The sequence below is a fragment of the Dipodomys merriami genome, unplaced genomic scaffold (assembly GCF_024711535.1).
Source record: "Dipodomys merriami isolate MVZ:Mamm:240054 unplaced genomic scaffold, mDipMer1.0.p SCAF_6, whole genome shotgun sequence".
Lineage (NCBI taxonomy): Eukaryota > Metazoa > Chordata > Mammalia > Rodentia > Heteromyidae > Dipodomys > Dipodomys merriami.
In genome coordinates, this window is record NW_027206179.1 from 24,927,398 (window position 1) to 24,952,212 (window position 24,815).

At 36.5% G+C, this 24,815-nt stretch overlaps 1 protein-coding gene across 2 annotated transcripts in view; it reads right to left on the reverse strand.

Annotated features, from left to right (window-relative positions):
- Positions 1–24,815, reverse strand: part of Gpc6 (glypican 6) — a 985,788-nt gene that overhangs the window by 715,864 nt on the left and 245,109 nt on the right. The window lies entirely within an intron of this gene.

Here is a 24,815-nt window from a genome sequence, read left to right on the forward strand (position 1 = left end):
AAATAATGCTGCAATAAACATAGTTGTGCTGGTAGCTTTAGTATGGTCTTGTTTGTGATCATTTGGGTAAATGCCCAAAAGTGGGATTGTTGGGTCGTAGGGGAGCTCTATGTGTAATCTTTTGAGGAACCTCCATACTGCTTTCCAAAGTGGTTGAATATCTTCTTTCTTCTTGAATAAAGCTTACCTACATAAGGCTCTTATTTTCCCTCACTATAAATAACTCAAGTAATTAGTACACTATGAACTTAATGCATATCCAGGCCTATCTCTTGTCTCTTTTATTGTTTCAAGTAACAACTGACTTTGATTTGATAGGCAAAGGACAGTTCCATCCCAACTCATCTGCTATCTTTCCAAATGCAGGGTATGCACTTTCTTTTATGATGTTCTACACACAATTTGGTCATCCCTCAATAACCATTAGATATAAAAAATTAAAATGAAAGCAAGAGCAACACACTTTCTTGAGGTTTCATAGTTCAGTGTAGACCCAACTCTTCTGAAAATAGTTATTAACCAAACTGTTTTTGAGATCTAAAGGCTTATGCAGAAAGAGAAAATACAAAAGGAATCTATTCAACTAATCTTGACAAATCAATTAGATTTACTATCAAATTTATAACTCTATACTTTATTTCTCTAGAAAATAATGATATATTTCTAAATAAAACTGAAAGCTTAAGAACATACAGCAATGCTTCTCAAACAGTCAGCTGGATTAGAATAATGAGGCTTGTTAAAACAGAGATTGCTGGGCCTGTGCCCAGAGTATCTCATTCAGCAGCCTGAGGTGGGTACCAAGAATTGGCATTTCTTACCATTTGCCTGTGATGTTGATGCTGTGAATCGGGGACCATATCTGAGACTCTTTGGCATATATCATTCACAAGATCTCATTTGTTCTCTTTTATCCTCAAGATTTTCACAGATTTCTCATGCTAAATGATACATCACAGATGGTTGAGAATCATGAGTTAAGCAATTTTCTCACAAATTAAAAAGGGAAAAAAAGCACTGTGAATACACAAGAGTCATAAATCACTTGGGAACACACAAAACACTCTCCATGGGATTTCTTGAAAGTATATAGGAAGCTCTATAGTCTCTTTTACAAGAATCTAGAATATATTCATGATGCAAAAATAAACAGTACAAATCTAAGACAGTTGAGTACTAATGAAAGAGGCTACCTTGAATAAACCTGTATATTTAAATTGAGCATCTAACCTTTTATTTCCAGAAGTACAACTGGACCACATCCTTAGCCAGGGAGGAAATGAAAATCAAAACAATATACGCGTTGTCTCTCACTCCAGTCAGAATGGCCATCATCAAGAATGCAAACACCACATGCTGAGGAGGCTGTCTGGGGTGCGGTGGCAGGGGAAGGTAACCTTACTACATTTTTTGTGGGAATGTAAAGCTAGTAAAACCATTGTAAAAGTCAGAATGAAAGAAGTTACTAAGAAACACTAGAACAGAACTATACTATATACTAAAGAGTGATATAGTTATAGTTATTTGAATGGAAATGAATGGGCCTGCAAAAAAATATCTTGAGTGAAATAAGTTAGGTTCAGAGAGAAAAAGGGTGCATGTTTCATCTCATATGTATAAGTCAGACCTAACAAATAAACATACATATGAAAACAGGGCCATGGGCACATATACACCATCACACTTATGAAAGTATAGTATGCACAGGGTGTGTTTCCACGGTGGAAGCCCTTTGGAAATTTAACAGACTGGTTAACAGAATGACTAGAGAAAGCTGAAACATGTCATATCTGAAAGAGGTTTGGGTTAATTGGAAGGGCATTATACAATGAAAGTAATGATGGGGGGGGGGGGAAACAGTCATTATTCTCAATGTAAGTATGTGAAAATGAAATTGAAAACTTGGGGAGGTGGATGGGAATGGGGTAAGGGAGAATGACAGATGAAGGGACCGTGACCAAGGTCCACAAAACAAACAAAGTCCTCCATATTTTAGCCAGTTATTGCATAATGATTCAATAATACATATTTCAAAATGACATTGAGGCTATCAGCTTTTGGGGGACATAATGAAGGAGAAACTAAATTAGGCATGATAACATACTAAGTCATTTCCTTACAGTAGCATAAAAGGTAAGACAAGTAAATCAATAATTTTCTTAAGTTTAATTGGTGAATAATAGGGAAAAGAATCTTGCTGCTCAAATTGTCATTCACTTGAGGATATGACATACAAGGAAAATACCTCAAACAGAAAAGACACTGAAGGACACAAAATAAGAGGTTCTCATGTGACCCTCAAATTTCATTCCATGTAACATCACAGCTTAAAACCCGACGTGCTAAAGAATAAATTTTAATTTTCCCAAACTTTAAAAAGACTGTAAATATAAGACAGAGCCTTACATCAAAATAGCTCAAATTTATCTTACAGCCTTAGTACCTCAATACAGATTCCATTACCAGTACAGTCTCACATCTTGAAAGAGTCATGGGGGGCAGGGGGAAGTGGATTTCTGGAAGCTATAAATTTGGAAGAGGCATAAAACTATATAAAACAAGTCCTTAATATTGATTTTCTGGTATATTAAAATCTTAACTGAACCAATTTTAGCCCTGATAATGAAAACAAGATTTCTCTCCATGCAAATTTACCACAAATCAAAACATTCTAAATTTAATTTTCATGAATGGGTAGCTAATCAGTAGAATTATCGCTTTCAAACTGGGGCAGCTATTAGTAGCCAGTGTGTACATACGTGCCTATGAGTATGCTTGCCCGGATTGCATATGTACGATAATGCCCGTGTTTGTGATGAGAGATGAGTTTGGGCAGGGGAATTGGGAGAAGGGGGATAAAGAGGAGCTCAATCCCCACTGGACACAGAGCAGAACATTTATTACCTTTTTGTAAGGAGTTGCACAAAGGGGTTAGAATTTCATGTTTCATTATGAGTACAATGCTTCTTGAGCATTTTCACCCCTTCCTTCACTTGGCTCCCATTTTCTGCCTCCCATCCCTACCTACAGGTTACAACCATTCATTTTTAAAATAGCACATATTCAATACAATGACTGCTTTTGCTCACCCTTCACCACTCTATTCCTGTGCCCCTCTTTGCACACCACCCAAAAGAATTAAAACAAAACATATAACAAAACTAAAAATAACAATATAGAAAAAAATACATGTTTCCATTTCTTGGAATTCATTTTTATCAATAGTACGTTACATGTTCAAAGGAATTACACGTTTGGCAATTCCTCTCTTATATATAACTTCTTATGGTTTGTTTGTGTGTAAATACATAAAGCCTTGCCTAAGTTATCATACTTTAGTGGAATTTTAGATCTAGCTTCCATATATGAAAGCAAACACGTCTCTCTGAGTTTAGCATAACATGACTTGTTCTAGGTCTATCCAATTGCAAATAACACACTATCCTTCTGATGGATGAGTACAATTAAAAATGACATTTCTTTTCCAATGGTGACATTAAAACAATTAGCCTTATAACTGACGCAGATTCATGTCACAATTTTTGTTAAATCTGCAATAAACAATGATATACACTAGGACATACATTGAGAAATCCTACATTTGGGCATACTAGACAGCAATTAATTCAAAAACTGTTATCAATCAAAGACCTGGATTATAAGTAGGTACTACTTAATCTTAACTAAAAATGATATACATGGTTTTGGTGTAATGTTCATTTTGTAAATGTTTTTTCCTTTTGCAAATAATTTGAAAGCTATTTTAATACTATACGCCTGAAAAAGTCTACTTTCTCTATATATGTGTTCACAAATACACAATTCCCAATGTCAGTTGTAACTGTGAAAAATTATGCATTATGTTCAGAAATCTTACTCCTTTTACTTTCTATTCATTTAGTTCTAGTCTTGTTCACTTGCTCCATGGGGCAAAACACAAAAATTTATTCTGCCTTCTGAAAAGAGGTTTCTTTCTTTCTCTTTCTTTTCGTTTTCTTTCTTTTCTCTTCCTTCCTTCTCTCCCTCCTTCCCTCCTTCCCATCCTCCTTCCTTCCTTCCTTCTTCCTTCCTTCCTTCCTTCCTTCTTTCTTTCTCACTATCTTTATCCACCCCATACCTTTATCCCTTCTTTATGTTATTCAGCTCTAAAATGACTGTTATCAAAGAGCATAGCCACTTTAATTGCATTTTGAAAATCAACACTGTAACTTTATATGACATAGAAATATCTTGGCTTTAGCCTGGACATATTCCTATACACAGATACTCAGTGCATAGTGGAAACTCTCTACTGGGTGCTAATAATGAAACAGTAATATAGTAATATAATATATTATATAATTACACATGTAATAAAGTATGTAATAGGTAATATAGCAATTAACATTCAATCCACCAAAACAAATAAGGATAACATTTATATGTACATAAATAGTCTTAGGTAAATAATCAATACAGAATTATAGATATTTGCTTCAAATTCTAATAGAAATGTAGGAGGGTCCAGGGGGTTGAAATGTGCTAGAAACTTAAATATGCAATAGATAATTAGATTTTCTAGTATCTTGACAGTTATGTGATATATAAAGAGTATCATCAATATATTTAGTGACATTAAATGGCATGGTATGTTCAATAAAATAAATCTTCATAAAATGGCTGGAGGACTAACATTAAATAATAATTTAATTAATATTACTGGAACAAGACTAAATAAATTTTCATCTATTTTCAATAATCTTATAATTACAACCGTTAATACCATATATTATCTCTTAAAATTGCATGAGGCTTGTGGTCATGTTAAAAAACTGAAAATTAAAATAATATGTAATAAAGACATATACCTTTTTGTTATCAAGGAGTTAAATCTATATAATTATACTAAATCAGGAAAATAACTTATCTGTCTCATGGAAAGAGCATTCCAGATCCCAGTAAAATGATGTTTAATCCTGGGGTGTACCATTAGCTACTTCTGTTCACGAACACCTCTGCTTACTTTTGAGTAGTACAGATTTAAGAATGAAATTCGCAACATTTATTCTTTAGGTTCAATCCGTGATCCTAATAACAATAGAAAGGCTATCAATACTATAATGAAGTATATAAAATATAATACGTATATATTCATTTATCTTTATTGACTTATCTCAATATGACAAATGAGAAAAAGAAAATACATTGTTAAGGGAACTTCAGAGTCTTATTATGAGTAGTTACAATAGTATAATGACTTATAAATCAAACGAATACTCTTTCTACTATATTATGTTAACCTTTCTAATTGTTTCTTAGTGTCTTACTGATGCTGCTAATAGGTTTCTCACAGGTTATTTGTGAAATAGGGTCTCGGTTTTTGCTAAAATTTTGCTAAAATATAAAGAGTATTAATAAATCTGGTCATGGCTCTTGCCAGTAACCCTAGCAACTCAAAGGCTGACATCTGAGGATTGAGTTTTGAGGCCAGCTTGGGCAGAAAAGTCTATGAGACTGGACTGTCATCCTCCTATAAATGTTTCTTGCCATAGCTGAGAATGACTGGTGTGAACTACAAAATTTTATCCGCTGAGATGAGGGCTTGTGAACGTTTTGTCTGGATTGTTCTGGAACTAAGAACCTCCTCTTCTCAGCCTTCAGTACCACTGGGATGCCAGATGTATACCAGTACATCCAGCTGTTCTTGGAGATGGCTTTCATACACTTTTTGTCCATCTGGCCTCCCAACCATAATCCCCAATCTCGTTACAATCTTCTACCTCCCAAGTAGACAGGATTACAGGTCAGAGGCACCGGTGTTCAACTATGTCTTCTACTTCTAAAATAACTCCACTAATTTAAACAGAGTACTGTTCTGACCCCAAGCAGGTTGGATTTAACCTAGCATTCATTGTGTGTCTCAAAACAAATGTATTGGAGAATAAATTTAATCTAAAAGAAGTAGAGGAAACTCAGGCTTTTGGATGGCTTATTTTTTTTCCCCCAAAAAATCTCCAGGTAGGCTACATAATACATACTTTTGAAGTATAAAAAAAAAACTGTCTTTGGAATGACCAGACATCATAGACTTTTCCTCAACATTCTGAGGGAATAAGAGCTGAAGTGTTTGTTTCCGTGTTCCTGATCTCAATCACATTGACATGGGTCATGTTTACATGACATCCAGTGCTAGTGACCCAACACAACCTTGAAGAACGGCAAAATGGTTCCAATTGAAAGAAACCCCAGGCACTAGTCAATCCAACATCTTTCATGCCATTTGTATCATAACAGGAGCTGAACTGATTATTTTCTATTGCAGTCATAATGGCCACGTGTATTTAGAAATAACGCATACATTATCCTCTTCACTTCAAATAACTCATTTTTATCTCGTGGTTCCCTCTTCTGTGAAAATTCAACTCTATTAGCTCTTCTAAGAACTCGATTGATGACAGAAAATAAGGTAGTCTTCTTTCTAACCCAAATGTTCCCTTGTGTGTTTATCACAACACACTTTGCATTGTTCTTATAATTGCCTGTTAACAAGACTGCCTCCAACTTATCAACGAGCTTATTCAGTCAGACACCTTCATCGTAAACATTCAATTCTAATAAAAGGAAGGAGCCCTCTAAATGTGTAGGATTAATAAATGGTATCTAGAAATATGCTTCAGTAGAGCAGTATCAATTTTTTAACAGAGATAAAATCCATTTGACATAATCCTGGAGAACAGCTAAAATATAAAGAGTATTAATAAATCTGGTCATGGCTCTTGCCAGTAACCCTAGCAACTCAAAGGCTGACATCTGAGGATTGAGTTTTGAGGCCAGCTTGGGCAGAAAAGTCTATGAGACTTTCTTATCTCCAATTAAGCACCCAAAAATTGGAGGTGGGGTGTGTGTCTCAAGTGGCAGAGCACCAGCCTTGATTAAAAGAGTTAAAAGACATCTCTCAGACTCTGAGTTCAAGCCCCCAGGACTACCACAGACAATAACAACAAGAAGTTATTAACACTAGAGAATATGTTTAATACATAAGTTGGGTATTTAGCTTCTAATAATGGCACCTTGCAACATTTCTCATCTTAGGAATTGAGGAAATTCAAGTAGCAATTTGTTTTTAAACTATCAATACAACACTATCATTACAAGCATTAATACAAAGCTTACAGAACCTCCCAGCCTACTCATCTCTCTGATCTCTTCAACACACAAGTGCCTGACAGGAGCTACTTTGTGTCAGTTCTGGTCCAAGCTCAACCAACAGGCCCTCTATTAGCAGAAAGTACATCACTCCATTATATGTTTTGCCCTCATGTTGCTTAATGCAATTGTGGTGATTTCTTAGACAAAGGTGTTTTTAATGTATCTGTCTTTATCAAGATACTGTGTTCTCTTCCCATTAAAAGAAACATTGATAGTCTTTGGAAAGTCTATTCATGTATCCTTAAGAATCAAGAAAACAGGCATTTCCTAGTACAGACAAGATCAAGATACTCTCAATTATTGAAGAAGGCGAAGAGTTGAACAAGAAGTTGAAATCTGTTAGTTCACATGATTTATATTTCTTCATCCCACAGGAAGCCTCTGTTTAAAATGCTGCCAAAGAAGCAATGAACCAGATCCCATTAAAATTCCTTTCAGAGTTTTCCTTACACTTTTCATTTCCAGGATTGCAGTGGGACCGACACCTGCCAGAGTGGAGCAGGTATGTAATTGAAGTCGTAAATTGCAGAATGTTACACTGAGTGGTGTTCCTCCCCACTGACAACAAAAAGAAGGCAGGAGGAACAGCATGGAGACCCATACCAAAGGGAGATAAAGGCACAGATGTGGCTTAGGAGATTGGTGGTACCTTGGATAATAAAACTGAATACAAGGGGGAAAAAATCTGCAGCAAATGACAACTCAACATTTAAAGCACATGGAAATGAGAATATTAAAAAGAGAATGTGCTATGTGTAAAGATTGTTTTTCTTGGTTTTCATAGGCCATCGGTTTAGAAAAAAAATCAATAAAAATATTGTGACAAAAAGGTAAGGAAATTTCCAAGCTAGTTAAAATGACAGCATTGAGAAATAGAGTTAAGGTATTAATAATAAAGAGCTGTGAGGAGTGGTCAATTCTTCAACAGAGCTCCTAGTAAATATCTTATTTGGAATGTGAAATCTTTATGCAGTGAATTGGCCTTTTCCTGGATGTCATTAAGATGGCAAAACATACTGGAAAGAGAAGCAGTATAACACCCAAATGTCAAGGTCACTCACTTCTGAGAGGGTAAAAGGTGTTCTCCGAAAAGGTGTGAAAACCTTTCACTGAAATTAGAAGTGTTTTATCATCGACTTTGACATGTACATGGTCACTTTTGGATTGAAAATGAGAGGTAGAAAAATAAAAGACTTTCTCACATCTTGCCTCTAACATAAAGTAGGAAATTTGAAGATTAAGGATTTGTTTAGGATAGCTGGAATCATTTATTCTTTAAAGTATTATTTTTAACTCACATACTTGATCAAATGGCAACAAGATAAGAAAGGATCTATATTTCTTTACTCCTTCCTCCCTAAGTCAAACAAAAGTACCAGCTTCCTGCATATATCACTGGATCTAACCTATAAAATATATTTTTAGCATTTATATATTTATACTATATACCTATATGTTGTGCATATGAATAATACATGCACTTAAAATTTATATAACTGTTTACCAGAATTTAGAACAATAGTCAGTTCTAGTGGAACCACAGTGAAAATGGATTTCAATTTGAGTTTTACAGAATATTTAGAAATTTTAAATATCTTTTCCTTGTCTTAAATAGTGATATTGGCATGAACAGTAGCATTTCCATCACACGCAACAGCATAAAATACGTAACGAAATAGATAATGCAGTTCTGAATTAACCATTTTATTCACTCAAATAAAACAGTGACAACTTGCAAGCCTCCCCAAGCGAGTCATGTTTTAATTATTTCCTAAGGATAGACAAGGTACTTCTTCCCGCTCTTGCCGCCCCAAGAAGTGTCTTGTTGATTTCTAGTCTCCCCTTTTAACATCAAGGATAAAACCATATATAGTGAGAAAGCCAATATCTACAGGTCTGTCTTGGCATTACCAATGAAGGATTAATAGGTACAGAGTTTGCTAATCTTTAAGGTGGAATTCGGGGTGACAGTCCTAGCTGGTGCTTGTATTGTTGTGTCTGAAAGTCTGATGTCTTAGTAGAGCGTCACCTAGCTCAACTTTTTTCATGGAAGCACGGACTCACTTTTAAACTATACTGGGTACTGTCTCTTCATGTCCCTAGTGTGTCTGCATCTCCAGTACAGTGATACTATCTTCAGAGACCCCTGCCAACCTGCTACAGATGTAGGGTACATGACTGGCATATTCCTTGGTTGCTTGGCTTTCTAAATACTGAATCTCCCTCTTCTACTATATTTCAGTGATGGCATTTCTAACTAGTTCCTTTTTGGTGAGGCCATGTCAAGCCTAAGGCTTTCCAATCTCCTTATGGTTAATTAGATCACACCCAGATTCCTCCAAGCAAGGATGTAAAAACATATACTTATTCAAAAAGTAATACCTACCCCATAAAATATGCATCTATGTATCAACTCAGATAGAATCTAGGGAGTGGGAAAAGCCACAGGACATGACAGAATCACCTGAACTTCCCACAACAGATAGAAAATGTCACACATCTCAGAAACAAAGCCAAAGTTCTGCATCTCAGGGTAATTCAACTTGCTTTCCTTGTGGAAGTAAGTGCTTAAGTCTTATTCCTGTCTTCAACTGATTATGTAACTTCAATCAAGTTACCTATGTTTCTAAGCAAGAGATCTCTTCATGACATTATAGAAATGAAATAATGACACTCCCCTCACATGACCGCTGTGATGGGTAAATGGAATAATACCTACAAAGCAATAGCAGTGATGCCTGGAGCATGGTACAACTAAACAAATGCAAACTATATTAATTAGAGTATTAGGCATATTCTTATGGGCAGAGGCAAGAAATTCTCTTCTGTGAAATAAAGAACCTTTTGGTTTGTTAGAAAAATCTTATAAGGGTGATGTGGTAAAAGTAGTATCAAGTCTTCTGCAATGACAGTAAATGTTCTATGCATGTTATCTCATTTAATTCACAAATCTCTACAGAGGAGAATCTGTTGTTTTCATGGTTGCAGATGGAGAAGCTGCAGTTGCACCAGGTTGCCCAAAGGAATGAAGTTGGAAAGGGCTATGATCTACGCTCAAACTTGTGATAGCGCAAATGTGGCCAAGTCACCAGGCTGAAAACCCTGTTCCTTGCTCTGTGGCAATTTCATTTTCTTCCTCTAGTGCCTTGGTAATAGTACTAAGTAAGTCCTTTTCTCTTTTTATTGTGTCTCACAAGGGAAAGACACCATCAAAAACTATGGTTTAGGTAGGAAAATAAACTTGGATTCAGCAAATTAACTTTCCACAGAGCTTTCAATGACTAGGGTCTCAGACTATTAAATTTTGAATTTCAGAAACACGCTCTAGCAAAGAACAACAGCTGCTGCAAAATCCCAATCCACAAAGCAACAGCCGTTGCAAACATCTGGACCAACAGCTACCAAAGCTCCATCAGTAAATAAGTTACAAGTCCCGATGCAGTTTGACCCTTCAGAACCTCCTCAGGCCTGCTTTGGGTAGCTCAAATGTATCTGCACAAGGAAGACCAGTGGAATATATCGCCTAGGTCTGTTCAGACAGGAATCCGTGAACTTTGCTCTCTGTCTGGTAGAATGGATGCTACCATTGCCAGTTGGAAGTAAATGGAAATTTTAATTGAAACACACATGCAACTGTCGCCAACTAGGGGGTGGGAAAACAAGCTAGAGAGTCTTTTCTAAGTTATAACTAATGAGCTCCCAGCATGGCTGAGCTTTCCACACAAGATCCTCCATTAGTCTGTGCTTGTTTTGCAAACAAATAAGACAAAAAGAAACCCTTTCAACCCTAGTATATTCAGCACAATTTTGTAATATCAGTTCTCTTAGCTTATGTGAAATATAAAATGCAATTCAGCATTGTGTTATTATATTTTTCCTGGGGAAAACAGAATCCAATATTGGAACATCAAAACTTATACTTCTAAAAAAACCACACAATAACTGATTACTCAACGTCATGCACAATTATTGATATAATTGTACCTCATTGAAAATCAGTTTCCTAGAGCTTTTTTCTCTATATTACTATCTATCTAAAATGGGTATATTTTAGATAAATTTCTAAGCCTTCTTCTGCTAATGGAAGAAATTAATTATCATATATAAATTGGGTGTTTTATCATTTCCATGGATAAAAGAAAGAGCCATCCCTCCATTTACCTGAAATGCTCTCACTATTTGATAATCTGCTGATGTTTGCTTAAATAGCAAGGAAATGTTTGGGGAGACAAAGGTCATTAGTCATTACTGCTCAAGTTATTTAGCCTTTCTAAAGGTTACTGGTGCTTTCTTTCTTTCATTGTATTACTTATTTTGAAGAGTTGATGCATGTAAGGTTAAGATATTTGACAACAATGTTATATTTCTTGATTGCTTCTGAAATACATAAGAACTTTAAAAATGAAGCCAATAGCGAAGGAATGCAGAGAACAAAGACTCACTTACAGTTTTACATGAGCTTGAAGACTAACAGTTGACCTTTCCACTCACTTCTAAAGGTATCTTTTATTATCTTCCCACAAAATCATGTTGCTATGCTGTATATTGGCAAACATTGTCATAGGGATAGAAAATACATTGTAATTGTTTTTTTTCTTATTTCTTTAAAATGCATTCCTCAACTAGGCTGAAAAGAAATGACATCAAATGGTATAGCACTCATATAAGGTAAGGGATAGAGGACACCTATATTAATCCAACAATAGGGTCCCAATGAAGAAGTCAATCAGAGGATTGAGCCAATCCTTCAACAGAGCTCTGGTGTTTTATCTATAGATCATGCTGTAGAGAAACTTCATTACTCATTGGCAAGAGATCATTGCAGTGTGCAGGTGATACCTAGAGCTGCTTAGTCAAAGGGATCTTTAATGCCTTGGCCTATACAAGAATTCTGCACAAATAAACGTGGTTTGTTATTAACCCCAGCTGGGGAACCTGGGGATAAAGAAATACTATTAGTCTTCCAGCAATGCATCTCTCATTCATCCTTGGCTGCATGCCAAGGTTATACCATGCTACTGTGATTATTGTACCTCAAGGCATTCCTCCCAACTAAAAAAAGAAATGAAGATCTTGAGCTCTCTTTTGGAGTTATACGTTGTAAATGAGGAGTTAAGATTGCTGAGAAGCAATGATAAAAAAATCAATTGGTATTTAATAAGTGCTGTGAGTAAACACAGTAAGTAAATATGCATGTCCTTTCATAAAGTAGACTTCAACGGAGCTTGGAAGGCCCTGGGATTTCCAGTGACCTGAAAAATGGAGAGTGTGAGGTTGTTTGTACTCATCCATCCCCAGTGATCTATATACCTAGTCAGTTGTGTACTATGTTGCTTACCGAGAAAATTCAATTCATTACTCGAATTGAGCAATTATCATCAGTTATGTGTCCACTGGTGTTGTTGGTTAAAATACTAAAAGGAGTCCTTTGTTCTGCATATTTATATACAGTATAATTGGGAAAACTTTATGCATGATACTTGAAACAGAAGTGTTATTTTCCATAGGGTATATAATGAAATTTAGCAATATAGTTTTGCAATTGGGAACTGACACTAACATGAGAAAAACTTCAACAAGACAAGTATTTTTTATAAGCTAAGAGGGATATGGACCACTTGGCATGGTCTTGGGAGAGCTATCGATTTAATTTTTATTTTCATGATCAGATGAAAAACTAAATGATTTGTATGATTATAACATAATACATATTCACAGTAGTGAGAATACTTACAGGAGCATAGCATTAAAAAAAATCATTGTCTTCTCCTAAATATTCTGTTCTCCTGGACCACCTTAAAATGTTCGCTGGTGCTCTGAGAAAGGGTCACTGTTTTAGTAGCCCTTTAATATGAATAAGTCTTACAAATGAACCATTAAAGATTCAATTCACTCACAGGCTCCTAGAAGTTTACACCCTATATGCACATATTGTCACATGAACACACAATGAAAGGATATAGAAATCAACTGAGAGCAATTTGCTTTTTAATCCATAGACCTGTGTTCAGCCACCAAATTAAACATTGTGAACTGTTGCTGTAAGATGGTGTTCAATAGGGATTGTAAGTTATACCTACTTTATTCCAAACTCCCCAATCAACTCAATCATTTAAATGAAAATAAACAAGAACATCCACAGATATTCAGGAAACAAGCTAATAATTCCACACTCCAAACATATTCACGGCCTTAGTAAGGGATCGTTTTCTCTTTAGAATTCCCTCTTCTATCTCATGAAATTATCTCTGGTATCATAGAAATTTCACAGAACTCATCTCCTTCCCATTGATCACATTTTCATACAAACAAATCCTTAATAACTCTCAGCATAGTTCTCATCCTGTCTTTCCACAGAGCCACTGATTCTATTCTCTTCTAAAAGTTCAGCTGTATTCTCCTTTGTGGTACCAATTGCTATCACAGCTGCTGCTGATCCTGTTGAAGTCATGATGAGACGTGAGCTACTTATGGAAAAGAAGCCAAACAGGCATGACAGAGGGCGAAAAAAAACAAGAAAAATCCCATAAAGGCAAACTGTTTGTCAAACTCTTTCTAGATGCCAGTGTACATAACATTTTCTAAGTAGGAATTTTTAACCTCATTTTGAAGAGAGAGAAAAAAAAGTTTTGCCTGAAGAGCTCACAAAATATCACTTGTCCATGAAATCAACATTTTCTAGTTGAACCCAGCCTTCCACCTCTGCCTGTGCAGTCCACAGGGCTAAATTTAGGATGTAGAGATTGACATATTGTCCTACACCAAGGAGATCTTTTCCTAACTATGGAGAACAAGTGAAAAGAAGATTGTAGAGATTGCTTTAATCACCTGTAATCTATGTGGGAGAAAAGGAATCCCTGATTTAACAGTAGTAAATGAAAAGAGAATCTCTACCACCACACACACATACACACATGTGTTCAGATCCCTTCTAGAAACATGTTTAGTAATTTGAAAATAGGTAATACAAATTATGTCAAGTTGGTTCCTCAATGTCTTTAGTTTCTGCATATGTTCCAGGGTTATGCTTTAGATAAAAGGAAAATGTTGAACTCATTAGTAGGTTCTGCTTGATTGCTCCTGTTCTCTTTGCAGGGTACTGGGAACATTTCTGAAGATATAGTTAGAACTTCCCTTAGGAAATGCTGGGCTCAGTGAAACATAACTGCAATCTTAGCTAAGCAGAAAGGAAAAACAGGAGGATCACAATCCACACTGACCAACGCATAAATGTGAGAGCCTATTTTTTTAAAATAATGAAAATGCAAGGGCTCCTCTATGGCTCAGTTGGTAGAGCAGTTGTTTGGCAAATACAAGACAGAATTTAACCCCCAATACTACATAATTAAAAAAGGAATGAAAATCTCTTATTGATCAATTTTCCATTGGCCATAATATGTAACAGCAGATAATTCAAAGCCTCTCATACTTCTGCACCCATGCTCTATGTTCTGATTATGAGTCCTACAGAGGTTTGCTTGCTCCATTGGTATAGATCGCTTATACATTTTTCTGAGTCCCACAGATAAACCAGTGATCAAACAACTTATTTACATATGTGTATATTAAGTGATCACCCAGGAGAATCCTGCAATGTAGCACATCCTTGTTTCTGTGTGTGTGCGTGCCTGTGTACATGTGTGTGAATAAGAGACAGTATGTGTGATGTGTCTGTGTGTATGTGTGTGTGTGTGTGTGTGTGTGAATGAGAGAGACAGAGAGAGAGAGCCACAACATACCCATATCCATATTGCCATATTGCTTTGTAAGGTGAGAGATTTTACTAGCTTTATTCTCTAAGTAAAGACCATCTTTACCCTGGGAATTTAAATTAGTTCCAGTAAAGCCTCTGGAATAAATACTGCTGAAATCAAATATGACTTCCAAGTTTATGGACCCTAAGAGTTAATAGATAACTAGAATTCAAGGCTTCCTATTTTCTGCTGCTGTATTTATTATAGGAACTGAAGTAATTCATCTAGCTGGTCTATGCCCTTGGGTTAGCACAAGTTGGTACCACAGTCAGACAATACAGCTGCAATATTAAATATGCCTCATATTAAGTCAAGCATAGGAAGATAAAACAGAAATAGGAGACCTAATCCCTATACTTAATGAGCTTAGACTTCAACAGAAAATATGCAATGGATCATATTTTTAAAAGAACTTATTAAAAAGAAAAGAACACTAAATAATTGAAAACTTCCAGGTGTCAAAAAAGCACTAAGGAGGAGACATGAGAAGATCATTCAGGGACCCTGAATGGTATAAAACCAATAATCACCACAAACTTCATTATAGAAAAGAGGAAATATACAGGGAAGCTTTCAAAGTGGAAAGCATGTGGAGAAGTATAATTTCTTCAAACATGAAAAGATCTGGAAGTCATATATGCACCGATCTAACATCAAGGTTTGTATTTTATTTCCCAGTTGTTTTGTTATTCAAGTCAACGGGAGGTTTGGAGGTCTCAGTGAGGTATGGAGGTATGAACTACTAATGCAGTGTTAGCAATATTACTACAGTATTAGTATAACATATTGTGATATTAAATAATTTTATAAAATAATATTAATACTAGTAATATTATTACTAGAGTAAAACGTGAACTCAAGGCCTCTTGATCATGATTGGATTTTTCACTCAAGGCTAGCTCTCTACTACTTGAGCCATTGCTCTGCTTCTGGCTTTTTTTGTTTTTTTAGTTGGATATAAAAGTCTAATAGACATTTTCCTCTAGCCTGGCTTCAAACCTAGATGCTCAGATCTCAGTCCCCTGAGTAGTCAGAATTACAGGCATGAGTCATCCTGCATGTGGCTTTAAGAGTGATTTTTAAAAGTCTTATGGACCATTTAGCATAATTTTAGCTGGTCAGTGACTCTTTTATATATATTTTATTGTGAAAATACTGTACAGAGGGGTTACAGTTACATGAGTAAGTTAATGAGTACCTTTCCTATCAAGCATTGTTACCTCCTCCTATGTTTCTCCCCTACCATCCCTTCTGTTTTCACTGTATTTGATTCCAGTACCCTGCATCTTGTATATACATTTTTCTAATTTGGGGAGGGGAAGGAAAATATTGTAACAATTAGATGTAGAAGAAATTATGTTGTTCAGTGACTCTTTGTCTTCAGATTCTTTTCTTGACTGATGAAATTCTAAGGATGATAGGAAATTATTTTGGGAAGCTCTTTCTTTGGAGTTGCTATAGTGCCTAATATTGAATAACCACTGAACGACACTGAAACATTACGGATAATACTTTCTGAACGTTAAAGTTTATATATGAATATTTGGATTTCTTTTTGATTCAACTTTTTCTTATCTGTCTACCTATGGACTCTGCTAAGAACATGTTTACATATTTAGAGAATGTAAAGATGCACTCACATTATTTTCTTCTGAACCTTTAGAAAACTAAAAGCACACAAATGTTGTGTGTGTGTGTGTGTGTGTGTGTGTGTGTGTGTGTGTGTGTGTGTGTGTGTGTGTGTGTGTGTGCTCTGTTACTGGGGACTAAATTAACGTCCCATTACTCTCATTTGATTCCTTTGCTCAAGACTGGTATTAGATCACTTGAACCACACCTCCACTTCCGGCTCTTTTACATTGGTTAATTGGAAATAAGAGTACTTTGGATTTGTCTGCCTGAGTTGGCTTTGAATGATGCTCCTCAGATCCCAGCCTCCTGAATAGTTAGGATTATAGGTTTAAGTTACTGGTACCTGAGCAAATGCTTCTTCTTAAATAGATTTGCCATTTTATTCTTCCCAAAAGAGAGCCTTTTCTATTGTCTAAACATAGGAGGGAATAACAGTTTTTAATCTCAATGCTCATCACCAAGGAATAGTATTTCTTGAAATCAACTCTCAATTACAGAGTAAGTCTACTCAATATGCTGCATCATCTAGACCTCGTAGGAGATAATGTCCACCCGTATTAAACACACTCCCGAGCAGACCAGTCTACATAGAGGTACTTTTTTCTCAGGTCACATGATAAACACATTTCTAGAAAGCTTTAATTTATAACCCCATTAAATTTTTCTTGATTTTCATTAAAATAAGAAAATTTGTTTTCTGAATTCTGTGGCAGATCAATTTAACTTCGATAAAAATTTCTCCTTTAATTTACTCATACTTACTCAAAGGATTAGTGAACCTCTGTCACAGAACAGATACTTGTCTGCTTATTAACATTCATGACCAAGAACCCTTCTGGTAGAGCTGGTTTCAGACTCTGATAGAGCAATACTTAAAAGAAATTGGCTTGTCTGTGAAACAGCTGCTCAGCAAAGCCACTGTGCAAGGGAATTGGTGATAATAAGATGATAATATTTCAACGACACAGGGAGCATAATGTATTTTAAGTTACTTTGAGGTGTGTGGTAGGGGTTCAAGAATTAGGAAAAGATTGGTAGCACATCACAAAAGCCACAGAGCAGATTTATCCCAGTGCACATCCTCAGGTCTTAAAGACATATCAAAGACTAAATGAGGAATAAAAAAGGAGGGAGAAAAAGAGGGAAGAAGATAGAAGCTTCGAGAAAGGGAAAAGAAGAGAAGGAAGGTAAGTTCCACTTACACCAAGAGCTGCACTCTTCAAATACTATATGTAAAGGAACCCCCACCCCACCCCCACCTCCTGCCCAGATCATCTTAACAGAGATGATATTTTATTGAATTATACCAACCCAAAGCAACTGTGATTGATAAACCTCTTCTCTAGTTAGCTGAATTTCACTTTTGGAAGGTCTACCTGTTGGGGAAAATTGTCAGATGACTTTCTTTCTTTCTTTCTTTCTTGTCAGTCCTGGGGCTTGAACTCTAGGCCAGGGGCACTGTCCTTCAGCTCTTGAGCTCAAGGCAAGCGCTCTAACACTTGAACCACAGCACCACTTCCGGTTTTCTAGTGGTTTATTGGAGATAAGAGTCTCACGGACTTTCCTGCCTGGGCTGCCTTTGAACCGTGATCTTCAGATCTCAGCCTCTTGAGTAGCTAGGATTACAGGCATGAGCCACCGGTGCCCGGCATCAGATGGCTTTCTAAAACACACAATTCAACACATTCTGACTTAAAGAAGACTGTCCCTCGCATAAAACCCATCACTGTGGTGGGCATCCTAGTATCCATAAAAGAACACTGAACTGATTAGTTCTACCGTGATTAACTGGCATCCCTTAAGAATTGTAACTGAGTATTCCCTATAATGATTAAGGAGACCAGATGCACAAGAAGTGGAAATATTGCTTCTGGTTATTCGAAAGATGCATGTGTACCTCTCCATGACTGTGTCCATGAGACTATGGATATATACATTAGGATAAAGAGAGGCAGGGGCACAAAATTTGTGTCTTCCTAATAGTGCTTTGTTTAGAAAAGGCAAATATACCGAATTTCAGAATCCACCAAAAACTAAAGCCAATGTAGTAAGTCAAACAAAATTTGGGTGGAATAAAGAAAGATAATAGGTTAAGACACAGAAACAGTCTTTCTATCCTCCATTTTCCCCTCAATGAAATAGTGTATAATCCCTTCCACTAATGATGTTGAAAACAATCATGGCATTTATTTTGTCACATAGAGCCTAAGAATACAGTGTGTTAATTCTGGTTTAGACTTAAGGGATTTCTTGCCTCCCTCTGTATGGAGTCTTCATTAAGAGCAGAACATACCCAAGCTAAAGTACTGTTCCCCGAAAAAGGATACATCCAGAAGAAACCAGAACAAATCCGGTGTTCAAAATCTAATCAATAGAATACAGCTTAGAAAACAACCACAATCAAAAAATGATGACTATTTCTTGTATATTCCCTAAAATTGTGTGCGTGTTACATAATAGTGGAAGGCTCATACAAAGATCAATATTAGATTGAAATATAGTGTATATATATATATATACATACATAATATATATATATATATATATATATGCTAAATGTCAATAAATTAGAATTTGGAAGAATAAGTAGCAACTATGTCAAATGCCCTGAATACTTCACAGGACACAAATAAAATGTCAGTGAAACCCTTCACCACTTTGTGAAACTGCAATTATTCCAGGCCTGAAGGATATTGAACTTCCAGCTCTTGTAATTAGTCTTATCTGATACTATCAGATAGAAAATTTTACTATGCTTCTTGGTTCCCAGTGGACTTCTACTTTAAGAAACACACAGAGGCTGGGAATGTGGCTTAGTGGTAGAGTGCTTGCCTAGCATGCGTGAAGCCCTGGGTTCAATTCCTCAGTGCCACATAAATAGAAAAAGCTGGAAGTAGCACCGTGGTTCAAGTGGTAGAGTGCTAGCCTTGAGCAAAAGAAGCTCAGGGACAGTGCCCAGGTCCTAAGTTCAAGCCCAGGACTGGCAAAGAGAGAGAGAGAGAGAGAGAGAGAGAGAGAGAGAGAGAGAGAGAGAGAGAGAGAGAGAGAGAAGAAGCAGTCAATTATGCCCCTTTTAACACTACTTTTATTAATATGTCTCTCTACAAGAGCGGAAACCATTCCAGGGGCTCTCCTTGAGGGACAAAGAATGACCAAATTTTAGTCATCATATATTATCTTTTTCTGTACTACACCTTTGGATTAATATCTTGATAATATGGGCTTTGAATAAATTGAAGTCATGCATGTGCATGCAATTGTCCATACATGGGCTCACATGCACACATCCCCCATGGAACAGGAACTATGGAAGGCTACCACCATATGGAAAAGCACTTTGCATTTTTTCTTCTTTCATATGAATGCATTCTCTGAGGAAATTGGGCTATATTTTAAAGAAGTCATTATATTATTGTCATCTTTACAGTATATAGATGAGAAATGATATTTAAGAAGAAAACACAAGCAGATTTGCAGCATAAAAATATTATACCCCTGCAAATAAATTATTTCCACATTCAGTGCAGTGGGTATTCTAAAGGTGTTACCATAGAAAAAGTTTTTCATGAAGATGGAAATTACAGGTCCTTTTTTTTTCTTTTAAAAATGTACTTGCTGCCAAATTCTTTGGAAAAATGTATAACATTAAAATACATAAATAAAAGCCAGGAAGAAAAATAAAATAATCAGATCCACATAGTAAACAAAACCCTCATATGGAGCCCCGAGTCTGAACAAAATTCAGTTCAAATAAATCCAAGGGGTTAAAAAAAATAAAACATACAAGCAGGCAAATTTTCCTCTATGAAAATTTTGTATTCCACTGATTTTCTTGGGGCAAACAAAACTTGTCCCTTCATCAAGATAGAAACCACTAGATTTTAGAAGGCAAAGAAAATAATATGCTTTCATTGATTTAATAACATTTTTTGCATTCCCCTTGAAGAATAACTTCCAATTCAGTACTGGTTTTGGCTTTTCCAAAAATGTGGCTAGAGTCTTACCCCAAAACATTATTATTGCCATGTTGAAGAAATTGTAGTCATTTTTTTCCCACTACTGTCTACTCCAAACAAGTAAAAGCTTAGTCAGAGTTTCAACCAAATATGGATTTCCTATAACTTATTATTTATGGGATAATGTAAGTAATAGGTGATCATTTTGCTCTCCTCATTCTTGGTGGAAAGTTGGCAAGTTCTCTCAAGGCTCTGCTCCAGGCTTCTTGGGAGCTGGACTATACTTAGGGGAGTAATCATCTCTTTCTACTTTTCCCTGACAGTCACTTCCACTTCCTTCCCAAAATAGCAGGGGAGATAGAAGGACAGCTCATTGGCCAGGAATTGTCAGCACATTTGGAAACTGGAAAACAACTGTGGAGATTATGGGGTAGAGGTGGCTAAGGGCAGCGATCCAGGTGTGCCCAACCCAGAACAGAATCCTGACTCTTGGCACGTGATGTTTTGTGACTTGCATTGCACTTATTCCTGATAAATGGTTATAGCATCTTAGAATGAGGAATGAGGCCAGGTTCCGCCTTGTGTTTCTGTTAAAACTATCAGAATGTTTACTTCTCCATTGCCCACCATTCACAGGAGACATTTGGGAACACAAAAGCAGTGAGGACCCAGGCACAAAGGCCAAACTGACAGGCCCAATGGCCACGAAACACAGAACTGTAGCCAGTGCCAGTGCTAGTGCTAGGTTGTGCAGAGATGACAAAGTTGAGAGTAAGGAATAATATAATCACTCTGCCAGATGGACTTGGCTGGGTGTTTGGGTACAGCTCTAACCAGAGGGAACAACGGACAAGCTGGACTTGGCTACAGAGCAAGTTGGGTGCATCCTTGTATAGTTCTAGGTGAGCACTGTAGTGACAGGGCCCCAGCCCAAAGGGTGAGGACCAAGAACAGATGTGTGTAAGAGCAAAGGTTGAAACATGCCTGGGAAATGAGAAATGGTTACACACAAACAAATAAATTAAAAAATCTATGCATCACTTGGGGCAGAATCAATATGAAGAAAATAAGTATCTATGATATATTTTCATAGGACTGCAATTTTATGTTTATAAAGGAAGTAATAAGTAGATTCTCTGCCAAAGATAAAGTTTCCAGAAGTGACATAGATAACTTTTTTTCCCAGCTGTAAATGTTAGCACTAATGAGGCTACAGAGCATATTTGGTGATTTAGGAAAGTAGGGAAATAATTCATATTGATTCAGGACTAGGTTCCTGACATCCAATAAATATGTGTCATTACACATAGTAATATTTGCTATTACCCAAAATATTAATTAAAAGTTAGGAAAGAATTTGGCTATAAACAGTAGTGAGTGAAGTATATTGGTATATTGGTGTTTTGAATTTACCACTGTCAGAAAGTAAGAATTTAAAGGGAATCAAGGGATTTCCAATAAAAGAAATGAAACCAAAAGGGGAGACTAATAATTAGAGTGATTTAATTTATTCTCTTTGAATATATTATGGACTGGATCAAGTATATTGGCTGCAGATGAAATGGTTGCTCTCCTTAATGAAAGTAGAAGTCCTTGCCTTCTTTTCTTAATTGGGCAGTAGTATGTCATAAACCAACCTCATCTTTTACACAATACGAACCTATAATGCAAAAAATACAAATGACCAAACCAGATTGCTGAGAAACTGGAACCAGAGACAGAATCTTGAACCAGAGTCCCTTTCTAAGACAAAAGCACATAATACAAAATGACCCACACAAAATTGGAAGTCACTAAATATAAATCCAAGTCCTTACAGCACCAATGGTTTTGTGTAAGAAAATAAAACCCAAACAACAATAGTCCACAAGGGATCCTAGGTCTTCCTCCTGTGCTCACACCAACTGCTATCATTGGCAAATACCACAATGAAATGCCACAATAAAGGGCCCAAGGAAGAGTTTCGGTTATAGCTCAGTATGCCATGCTTTCCTTGCACATGACTGTATGCTTAGCATGCACAAGATTGTAGGTTCCATCAGTAGCAGCACATGTACACATATGTATGTGCAAGTGTGCACACACACGCATAAGCGAATAGAAAAACATTCCTTATGAATGCAACACTACTTACGATGCATCCACAAGCAGATCCCCACTCTGATAGAATCAGCTAAATTATACAATTGCAAAGTGAAGTTGGCCAAAGAAGGGCAGAAAACCCCAATTTTGACTTTTCAATTGATATACTTTCTAGCATTATTGAAAGAATAAGCTTTTCATGAACGGACTCACTAATATCACATTTAGATTTTGTTTAAAAGTCTGGCTGAAATCTTCATAAAAGAAAAACTTAACTTCTCTCCCATGGCAGGTTAATGCAACCACAGTGAACAGCAGTATGACTGAAGAATTCATCACCCCATTGTCAACTACAACCTGAGCAAAATCAATGTCTTGTCAAAGTGACTGACATTAGACCCCTAAGTACATTAGCATGATCTAAAACACACCTGTAAAAGGGAAGGGATAGAGAAAGGGAGAGGTTTCTTAATTAAGACAAATGAGATCTGGGATTAAGTCTTTTAGATCCAAAGGTATTAAGCTTTGTTGATATCATATCAAAAGTATCTCACTCAGGCTTGTTAAACAGATTTATTTCTTGTCTAAAACCACCACCCAAAAAAGCTGCAGAGAGAGGGGATGGGAAAGGAAGGAAGAAAGAAGGAAAGAAAGAGAAGGAAGGAAGAAGGAAGGAAAAAGGAAAGGAGAGAAAAGAAGGGAGGAAGGAAAGAAGGAACAAAGAAGGAAGAAAGAAATTCCCTATAAACTACTTAACAGCTAATATTTTTCTTAAAAGCAATATATATTATTTACTGTGGATGTTGCCTTCCAATGATTGCAGCACCAATCGGAGCACAGCTGGGTGAAGGCACTATCATTATTTCCCAAAGACATAGATAAAAATCAGCAGATGACTCTCACCTGCTTTCTGTAGCAAACGATAAAACGTCTCAATTTGCCTCAATTTGCAATGACAGATTGTCGGCTCCCAAACACAGAGTCCCACGAGGAGTTCTTGGAAAGCCACTAGATGTGCAATCTATCAAACCAGGGAAACCCTCAAATACTCTCTAGTTTCATTCAAGGCCACAACATTCACAGCACTACATGGACATAAGGAGTTACTTTCATACAGGTCCATAAAGAACAATGTAGCTAACTGAATCCCTTACAGAAAGAGTAAGTCCTGATAACAAGGAAGACGTCACCCCATTCTGCCTACTGAAGACATCATCTTTCAAAACTTGGTGAATTAATTGGAAAGAAGTTAGCATTACAGTAATAGTCACAATAAAAAAGATGAAAGCAGAAATGGAACATTTTACCTACTAAAAAGAAAAGTGAAAGAAAAAAAACTTTGGCAACCCTTTTTCTGTTTCTTTTATTTTTATTTATTTAATTGTGTTTTTTTGTGAGTATGTCTGTATATGGCGAGGGGGCGCTGGTGATGGTCTCTGGGCTGGAACTCAGGGCCTGTGCACTGTCCCTGAACTTTTGTGCTCAAGGATAGTGCTCTCCCACTTGAGCTACAGCCCCATTTCTGGCTTGGGGGGGGAGGGGGTGGGGGGGAGGGGTTAATTGGAGAGTTTCTATCTTGGCTAGTTTTGAATTTTGATCTTCAGATCTCAGCCTCATGAGTAGCTAGGATTACAAGCATAAGGCACTAGTGGCTGGCTGACAACACTTTTACTAATTGGCTCTATGCATTGACTAGAGGATGAACGACAGGAAAACTAGCTCTGTTGCCGGAGAAAAACAGAGTCCATCAAATGGGCAACAAGGATGGCGTGCCAAAATTTGTAAATGACTTATAGTAGGGTACATTGAGTTCTTTAAGCACTAAAAGTTATACACTTGCCAAAAATACTAACTATACTTTAAAAATAATTAACACTCTTGCATATTTTGAAATCATACTGCATTTGAGTATTTCTCTGAGGCTCCAATGAGAAAATCTGATGTTGCAATCCTAGTAAAACCTGTTCTTACTCTGTGCTTCCTAATATGAAATATTTATTTTAAAACTGGGCTATAAAAAGTCAATTGCTCATAATCAAGAAATCAAAGGAGAGATTAAATCTATTCGAAATGCATCCTCACATGGCGAATCATAACTGCTCTGTAACGTGTGACACACTGCAGTGATAGATAAACTCTACAATAAGGCACTCTGTGTCCTTGGCAGTTAAGACAAGCCTGTCCTCTTAAAAAGTGATGTTCT